This window comes from Apium graveolens, chromosome 6 (genome assembly GCF_009905375.1).
Source record: "Apium graveolens cultivar Ventura chromosome 6, ASM990537v1, whole genome shotgun sequence".
NCBI lineage: Eukaryota > Viridiplantae > Streptophyta > Magnoliopsida > Apiales > Apiaceae > Apium > Apium graveolens.
This window is the reverse complement of record NC_133652.1, coordinates 219,203,985-219,213,451: the sequence shown is the minus strand read 5'-3', so window position 1 is coordinate 219,213,451 and position 9,467 is coordinate 219,203,985.

Genomic DNA, 9,467 nt, shown 5'->3' with positions numbered 1-9,467 from the left:
TTTTTCTTGATTCCTAGTCGAAGGATTTCGACTAGGATTCACGACCTGGATTTCGACTAGAATTCTAGTCGAACCTTCGACCTGGATCTAGGTCGAAAATTTGTCCTTTTCCTTGAAAAATATCGTGCTTGAATTGGGAATTCGACCTCAATCCTGGTCTTATTTTCCTGGATTTCGACCTCAATCCTGGTCTTTTTTACCCGTAATTTTCGGGTGTCTGTTCGAAAGAATTCGAATAGAATTCACGACCTCAAATTCGACCTCAATCCTGGTCTTTATTGGGCTTCTTCTTTATTCAACTTGGAATGGGCCTTACTTGGGCCTTCTCTTTTTTCAAATCCTAATTGGATTTGGGCTTTGATTTGGGCTTGTATCCTTCCAAATCTTAATTAGACTTGGGCCTCTATTTTTCCAAATCCTAATTGGATTTGGGCCTTTTATCTGGCCTCTTCCTAATTATAATTGGACTGTAATATATTTAAATACCTCCTTTAGAATTCTCTAGAATTCTTGGGAATATTCTTGAATTTTTCTTCCCTGTTCATTTATTTCCTTTAGAATTTCTTGGAGTATTCTGGAACGTTCCACTTCGGGCCTTTCTTCTTTGGGCTTTTAAACTTACTGGGCTTTTTGTCCCTTAAGACTATCGATTTGTGTTTAGCCTCAACCAGGCTTTTCTGATCGTTTTCTAGTAAACGTTCTATTCTTCATGAAACTTGTTTTCGTGGATGTCCTAGTCTTCACAAAATTTGTTCTCATAGACTCTTTAGCCTTCGCGGAACTTGTTCTCATGGACTCTTTAGTCTTCGCGGAACTTGTTCTCATCGGGCGCCTAATTTTTCAAGAATTCTCAAGGAATTTCATAGGAGTTCCACCAGAAAACCTTTAGGAGGGTCTGGATCAACCCTACATAGGTTCCCGTCGGCTATGAGGCCTTCATGTGGCCCGGTCGGCGAATTCTGCTCTTTTTGGACGTTTGGCCCTTTTTCTAGTGAGCGTTATGTACTTGTTCTCATGAACATTCTATTCTTCACGAAACTTATTTTCCTCTGTGAAGGTTCTAGTCGGCCTAATCCTTCCTTATGGAGGGCTAGGCGTCACTGACTCTTGGTAGCCGTGAGCGTCTTACTCTTTGTGAAACTTATTTCCCTTCGTAAGGGTTCTAGTCTTTACGAAACTTGTTTTCGTGGAAGTTCTTGTCTTCATTAGGAGCATCCCTTGGCTCTAGTTCATGGTTTTCTTGGAACCTTCTTTTAGGGGCCATCCCTATTAGTTCAGGACGTCTCTAGACGTTCCTTTGAGGACATCCTAGTCGGCCTAACCCTCCATGTGGAGGAGTCAGCTTCAAGGACTCTTGGTCGGCCATAGGGACCAAGCCCTTGAGGCCCTTGGTCGGCCGTAACCTTAATGTCTAGAGCTTCTTGGCCCTTCGGGATCCTATTTCATGGAAGTTCTTGAACTTCAATATTCTCAATATCAATTCGTGGATTTGACTTCTCTCTTTTTTATTCGAGGGAGTGCCTTGCCAGGCGGGGACCTCATCCAAGGAACCTTGTTAAAGTTGGCCTAACCCCCCTTTATCTTTCCATTGGTTAAGTTTGTTCCAATTAGGCGAACAGCTTCCTGAGGCGGGGATGTGCGGGGCTCATGCCTTGTATTTGGTACATCTATTCTTTTTAGAACTTTCAGTACTTCACAAATTAAAGGAGGAGCTTGGCTGGCTTAGGGCATCCCTTGGAGGCCGGTCTGGCGGAGCCCTTTCTAAGGGATCTCCAGTTGGTCAGGCTTTCTCTTGAGGCTGATCAGCCTTCTTTGGTAGGCTGGAGTTTGTAATGTGGACTCCAATTGACCATATACATTTTGTGAAGTTAGATTTCTAATATCTTTTTCTTATTAGGCCAACGCCTACTTCGCAGCTTCTTTCACTAGGAGTGCAAAATGAAGGAGTGAGCACATGGCCTTGGAGGCATTGATGAAGAAACTTGAGAGAAAGTTTTAGGACTGGGATTCTAGAGCTCTCTTAGCGTTTATCGACGGTCAGAAGACTTATTCAAGATGATGGACACCCATGATGATGCGTTAACATGTCCATTGGCTCTGTTCATAGCTCTTACCCGGATATGGTAAATTTGCGGGGCTTTCCTAGCCTTTGGGTTGTTTATGAGGTTACCATTATTGGCCAATCATCTGATTTTGGACTATAGATTGTCCTTCAGTGTTTAGGCCTTGCATGGCTTTGTTTGTCGTGTGTGGCTTTTATCTATTTACGGTCCTTTATGGACTTGAACATCTTCAGTATGTAACCTAATTGTTCATTATGACTTGATTTCTGATCCTTCAGGATCTCATGCATTTGTAGTTTGATTTCATATTCGTCTTTTATTTTTGATACTTTGGTCCTTCGGGAATTTTATTCATTGGATGCTCGTACACTGGTCGACCTTATTCCTCCATTTACTACTAAGTACCACGAACATGTCTTTCATATCCTGAACATATTAAACCTTCAGCTTCGAAACGCGCCAGGTATGAGGCACTTTGTCACTGCTCAGGGTTTCCGACTTGTAGGATCCTCGTCCTCATGTTTTCTTGACCTTATACGGTCTTTCCCAGTTAGGGATTAGCATTTCTTTCTCTTCAACTCCCGAAGCCTCAATCTTTCTTAAGATCAAGCCTCTTCGGTAAAAGAACCTTTCTTTAACCCTTAGGTTGTAATAGAATGAAGCCTTTTTCTGATATTCTACTATCTTTGCATGTGCCTCATCTCGCACTTCATCAATTAGATCCAGGGCTAACCTCTGCCCTTCCTCATTTTCTACAGCATTGAAAGTCTGAATCCTTGGAGAGGAATGCGATATCTCCACGGGAACTACTGCTTCTGCCCCATATGCCAACATGAAAGGAGTTGCTCCTGTTGTGACTCTACAGGTAGTCTGCCCATAATATTGGAAGTATCTCATCCACCCAATTATTTCTTGACTTCTCGATCCTCTTTTTTAGTCCATCCAGGATTATCCGATTTGCTACCTCTGCTTGCCCATTGGCTTGCGGGTGAGCCACAGAGGTGAATCGTAACTCAATTTCATTTTCTTCACAATACTTCTTGAATTCCTCATTGTTGAATTGTGTTCCATTGTCAGTGACGAGGATACGGGGAATTCCATATCGGCACATAATGTTTTCCCACAGGAATTGTGCAACCTGCTTAGTTGTGATTTTGGCTTCGATCCACTTGGTGAAATAATCAATGGCTACAATCAGAAACTTCCTTTGTGCTGTGGCCATAGGAAAAGGCCCTAGAATATCCATCCCCCACATAGCAAAGGGAATAGGTGAGTTGATAGAGGTCAGCATCTCGGGGGGTTGTCTGGCGACTGGTGCATGCTTCTGACAGCGATCACACTTCTTTACATATTCTTTGGCATCAGCCATCATTTCTGGCCAATAGAAGCCTAAACGGGTTATCTTATGAGCCAAGGCCCTGCCCCCCAAGTGTTGCCCACAAATACCACCATGCACTTCCTCAAGAGCTAAGCGTGCCTCATCGGGCCTGAGACACCTCAAGTAAGGAACCACGAAAGATCTTTTATATAGAATCCCATCTATCAAAGTGTACCTTAGTGCTCGAACAGTTAACTTCCGTGCCTCAATTGCATCGCTTGGCAACCAACCGGTCTGAATGTGAGCCTTGATGGGATCAATCCATGACGTCCCCAAGCCTATGGGAGCCACAAGCTTAACATCTATGCTTCGTGTCTTCAAAACATGGAAGTACACACTTCCTGAACTTTCTTCAATCTCAGATGAAGCAAACTTTGATAGCGCATCTGCTTTAGCATTTTCTTCCCTTGGAATGTGTTCAACATGGCATTCATCAAATTGGGTCATCACAGCCCTTACTAGGCGAACATACTTAGCCATCGTATCATCCCTTGCCTCAAATTCTCCCTTTACCTGGGATATGATCAGCTTCGAGTCTCCACGGACCTTTAAGTTTTTGACTCTAAGTGTCCCAGCTAGACCAAGGCCAGCAATCAGGGCTTCATACTCTGCCTCATTGTTTGTAGTTGGGAAGTCTAGCTTCATAGCATACTCAATTAAGAATCCATCAGGGCTTTGCAAAACCAACCCTGCTCCACTGGAATTTGTTTTTGATGCTCCATCAAAATAGAGAACCCAATATTCTTTATCCTTGTCCCCATTGTCGACTCCCTTGTCTTGAGGTATGGTATCTTCCTTCCCCCCGACTTCTTGGTTGGGTATGGTACATTCCACCACGAAGTCAGCTAGTGCCTGGGCTTTTATGGCCGTACGTGGCTTATACTTGAGATCGAACTCTCCTAACTCTATTGCCCACTTAATCAGTCTCCCACTTGCCTTGGGACTGTGAATGATATTTCTCAGTGGCTGATTTGTTAGCACTTCAATTTGGTGGGCTTGAAAATAAGGACGCAGCTTTCTTGAAGCCATTACCAAGGCTAAAGCGAATTTCTCAATGGCTGAATAATTCAACTCAGCACCATGTAAAATTTTGCTGACATAGTATACGGGTTTCTGGACTTTCAGTTCCTCCTTAACCAACACGGCGCTCAAGGCGCTCTCTGAAACAGCCAAGTACAAGAATAAAACTTCATTCAGAACTGGCTTGGCCAACAACGGGGCCTGGCCCATATACTTCTTTAACTCTTCAAATGCCTTCTGATTTTTCTCACTCCATACAAAGTCTTTGATGTTCTTTAGTGACTTGAAAAATGACAAGCATTTGTCTCCTGACTTGGAGATGAATCGTCCTAACGCAGCAACCCTTCCTGTGAGCTTCTGAACATCCTTGACAGTTTTGGGGGGTTCCATGTCCAGGATTGCCTTTATTTTATCGGGGTTTGCCTCAATTCCCCTCTTCGAGACCATCAATCCCAAGAATTTTCCAGATCCTACTCCGAAAGCACACTTCGTCGGATTCAACATCATCTTGTGGTACCTCAGGACCTCAAAAGCTTCCCTTAAATGGGCTATATGATCAGTCTTTACTAGACTCTTGACTAACATGTCATCAACATAGACTTCCATAGTCTTACCAATAAGATCCTTAAAAATTCTATTTACCAACCTTTGATAGGTGGCTCCTGCATTCTTGAGACCAAACGCCATAACAAGATAACAATAAACACCAAAGTCAGTGATAAATGATACCTTTGGAATGTCATCCTTATGCATTTTGATCTGGTTGTATTCGCTAAGCCCATCCATGAAACTCAGCATCTCATGTCCAGCGGTGGCATCAATCAAAGTATCAATTCTAGGCAGCGGAAAACAGTCTTTGGGGCATACATCATTCAGATCGGTGAAGTCTATACACATCCTCCACTTTCCATTAGCCTTCTTCACCATTACAGGGTTTGCTAACCACTCCGGAAATTGAATCTCCTCAATGAATCCAACCTCTAAGAGCTTTTCCACTTCCTGCTTTATAGCCTCTTGTCTTTCCGGGGCAAAATTTCTTTTCTTTTGTTTCACTGTCTTTCGGCTTGGATCTACGTTTAGCTTGTGAGTAATTAACTCCGGGTCTATGCCTGGCATATCAGCTGCTGACCATGCAAACACATCACTATTTTCTTGCAAAAATTTCAATAACTTCCCTTTAAGGGGCTCCTCTAATGTGGCTCCAATGAAAGTCGTCCTCTCAGGATTCTCGGGGTATAAAGGAACCGAGACCAATTCTTCTGCTGGCCTTCCTCTATTCTCATCATTTTCTCGAACATCCATATCTTCAATAGGAAGAACCTGCCCCCCGACTCCATCTGCCCTCAAAGAGGCCACATAACAGCTTCTAGCCATTTTTTGATCTCCTCTCTCTTCTCCAATCCCGTTTCGGGTGGGAAACTTCATGACTGAATGGTAGGAAGAGGGGACTGCCTTGAAGGCATGTATCCCTGTTCTCCCCATGATAGCATTATAAGTTGAACTAGCCTTTACCACCACGAAATCCAGCATCTGCGTTGCTTGCCTTGGCTCCGTACCTATGGTGGTTGGCAATTTGATTATCCCTTCCACAGGACATTCTACTCCAGCAAATCCATATATCGGCATGTCGGTTGGTGTCAACTGGGAGTCGTTATACCCCATCCTTAGAAAGGTGTCGTGGAGCAAGATATCCACAGAAGCACCATTATCCACTAGGACCCTCTTAACCGGGCTATTTCCTATTATTGGTGTTATGACCAGCGGGTCGTCATGGGGAAACTTCACACCCTCTAGGTCGGAATCATCAAAATCCAATGTTACTTCTGTCTTGGCCCTCTTCGGGGCTTCTCCAACAATATGCATAACCTCTATAGTATATGCCTTTCTGGAATTTTTGGACAATCCAGCAGCAGTTGGACCTCCAAAGATCGTGTTTATCACAGGCCTTCGAGGTCTCGGCCCTCCATAAATGGTGTTTATAACTGGTCCTCTAGGCTGAAGGTTTCGCCCCTGATCGTCTTGGTCCCTCCTACGATCTTCAAAGTTCTTTCTTCCATTATTATTTCTGTCCCCTGCATCTCCAGTATACTTGTTCAATCTTCCTTTTCGAATCAAAAACTCAATTTCATCTTTCAATTGCCTACACTCATCGGTGTCATGGCCAACATCTTTGTGAAACCTGCAATACTTGCCCTTATCTAGCTTGGCGGGATCAGCCTTCAAGGGCTTAGGCCAACGAATATCTCTGTCTTTCTCAATCTCCATCAAAATCTGACTTCTGGGAGCATTCAGCTTAGCGTATTCAGTGAACTTTTGCCCAGGTCCTCCCTTCTTGGGGGTTGAATCAGGGTTTTGTTCGGTTCTAGGATATTTGTCCTTAGCAATATACTCCAAATCAGTTTTTCGTTTCTTGACTCCAGTGGGCTCATTACTTACTACGGTCTTCCTCATACTTTCTTCAACCTTGATATACTTCCCTGCCCTCTCTTGGAGCTGCAACATGCTCTCAGGGGGTCGTTTGGCCAAAGACATCTTGAAAAACTCATCCCTAGTTCCTTGTTGCAGTGCTATCATGGCTACCTTATCATCAAGGTCTGGGACTTTTAAAGCCTCCTTTGTAAAACGATTCAGGTAATCTCTTAAGGATTCCTTAGCTCCCTGTACAAGACTCATAAGAGATGCTGAACTTTTCTCATGGACTCTTCCACTGATGAATTGCTTAATAAAAGCCTGACTTAATTCTCTGAATGATCCAATAGAATTTGGGGGTAGGCGACTGTACCATCTTTGAGCCATACCCGACAGGGTTTGAGGGAAGGCCCGACATTTTATAGCATCATTCACGGGTTGCAGCAGCAGTGCATTAGAGAATGTCCTAACATGATTAGCGGGGTCTCCCGTGCCATCATAGGCTTTGATAGTAGGCATCTTGAATTTCCTTGAGATATGGGCATTCATTATCTCTTCTGTGAATGGTGGAGTTGGATCATCAGGATCTCCAAGGGGAAGGAGATTGCTTGGATCAATTCTTGGGACAGCAGCCCTTCTTCTTACCGGACCATCCAGGTCTATGATAGGAGGAGGATTTCTCCCCCTAGGAGGCATGTGGGGTCTGGTGGCTTGGTGAGCCTCCAAATCACGCCTCAGCCTTTGGATTTCAGCTTCATGAGCCCTGATCTTTTCCTGCACTTCTTGAGGATTCGCCCCTGGGGTGCTTTGGGGGCGTTGCCTTCCATCGGCCATTGGCTCTTTTCCAGGACGCCTCCTTCTCGGGGCCACTTCATCATCCGAAGATTCGGAGTCTCTCTCAGTGTATGGACCAGAAAATTCCCGATCCTCAGGGATAGGATCCAAACCTCGTATATAGGGGGGCGACCGCCCTCGTGCTTCACTTCGCCCAGCATATCCGCTTCCTCCAACCTCAGGGTGAAGGGGCATCCCATAAGGGGGGTTAGTAGTAACAATAGTTGAATATTCATACCCGATGGGTAGAGAATTCACAGGTATATGTATTTGTTGAACTTGAGGATTCGTACCTTGAATAGTCGGGGGAGTTGTCCCTTGTGGCTGAGGATGAGTTGCCCCTGTCTGGGCTTCCCCCTGAGTAGATGCATAAGTTGAATGGGGAGGAACCTCCACGGTTGATGAAATCACCTGGGTTGCCTCTAATGGTGTTCCTTCCTCTAGAGCTCCAATTGTTCTCCGTGTTCTCACCATGGTTGTTGTTGTGTTTCCCACAGACGGCGCCAAATGTTATGGATAAAAAACCAAGGTTATTACTTGCTGTATTTAATACTAAGATTCGGGAGCTCAAGGCCTTTAATGGCTGCTCTCGTGTTTCGTGACTCAATCTGCCTTTACGAGATGCCTACGTATCTCTGTGAATTAGAGAATCAAGCCAAAAAACGTAGTTCTGATTGGTGGGGGTGAGACCCCTTATATAGATGTTGGGAGTCCTTGAATTGGACTTGGTGTAGGAGACTTGGTGGGCAAGTCTCATAATTAGAATGGACTTTGGAGTCCTAGGTAGTAGGAAACTGATTCCTTATCCTTTTAGGTCCCCTTGAGGCTAATCTCCAAGGATTTATATCCTTATCGGGACTCTTTTCAACATCTGATTTGTCCCTTATTAATTAATTACGAAATTAATTAATAATCAGGGCTTTTGGGCCTTTTTTATTCCATCAGGCCTGATCTGGTCCATCAGGCTTAACCTTTCGGGTCTGAGTATCATATATCTTTTTATTGGGTAATGCAGTATTTAATTATACAATCATAATTTATTTATCCCTATCAGGAGTTTATGCCTAATTTTCCAATAGCAGCATTGTAATCATAACCTATACCAGATGTTTGATTAACAGCTTGCTTATTGTAAAACTCTTTGGACTTCGAACAAGAATTAAAGTAAGCTTTAACCTTAGCCTCAAGACCAGTGATCTTGTCTTTAAGAATAGTTTCAAGTTGTCTATAACAGTCAACTCTATTCTCTAGAAAAGACACTTGATCTTTTAATTTATCTTGATTAATGTGCACAAGTCTTAATTCATTGACCTCTTTCTCAAGGTCTTTGATTTGTTGATTTAACAATTCATTATCACGACGAGCACAATCTAAGGAACCTCCTAGATGATAAACTAATTCAGCATCAGTAAATTTTACCTCTTTTCTTGACGATGAGGTGCTTGCATCACTAGCCATGAGAGCAAGATTCCCAACTTCTTCATCTTCACTGTCAGTATCATCCCAGCTTCTTCCCTTTGCCAGGTAAGCCCTTTCAGATTTACTCTTCTGATTAGAATCGTAAGAGTTCTTCCTAGCTTGTTTTGGCTTCCTGCATTCTGTGGCAAAGTGTCCCAACTCATTACAGTTGAAGCATCGAATGGTGTTTCGATCAACCATCCCTGTTTTATACCCACCACTGCTGGTGTTAGAGGATGAAGATCCACCTTTCTGGAATCTGTTGTAGTTGGACTTGTACTTGAACTTGGGATTCCTTTTTAATC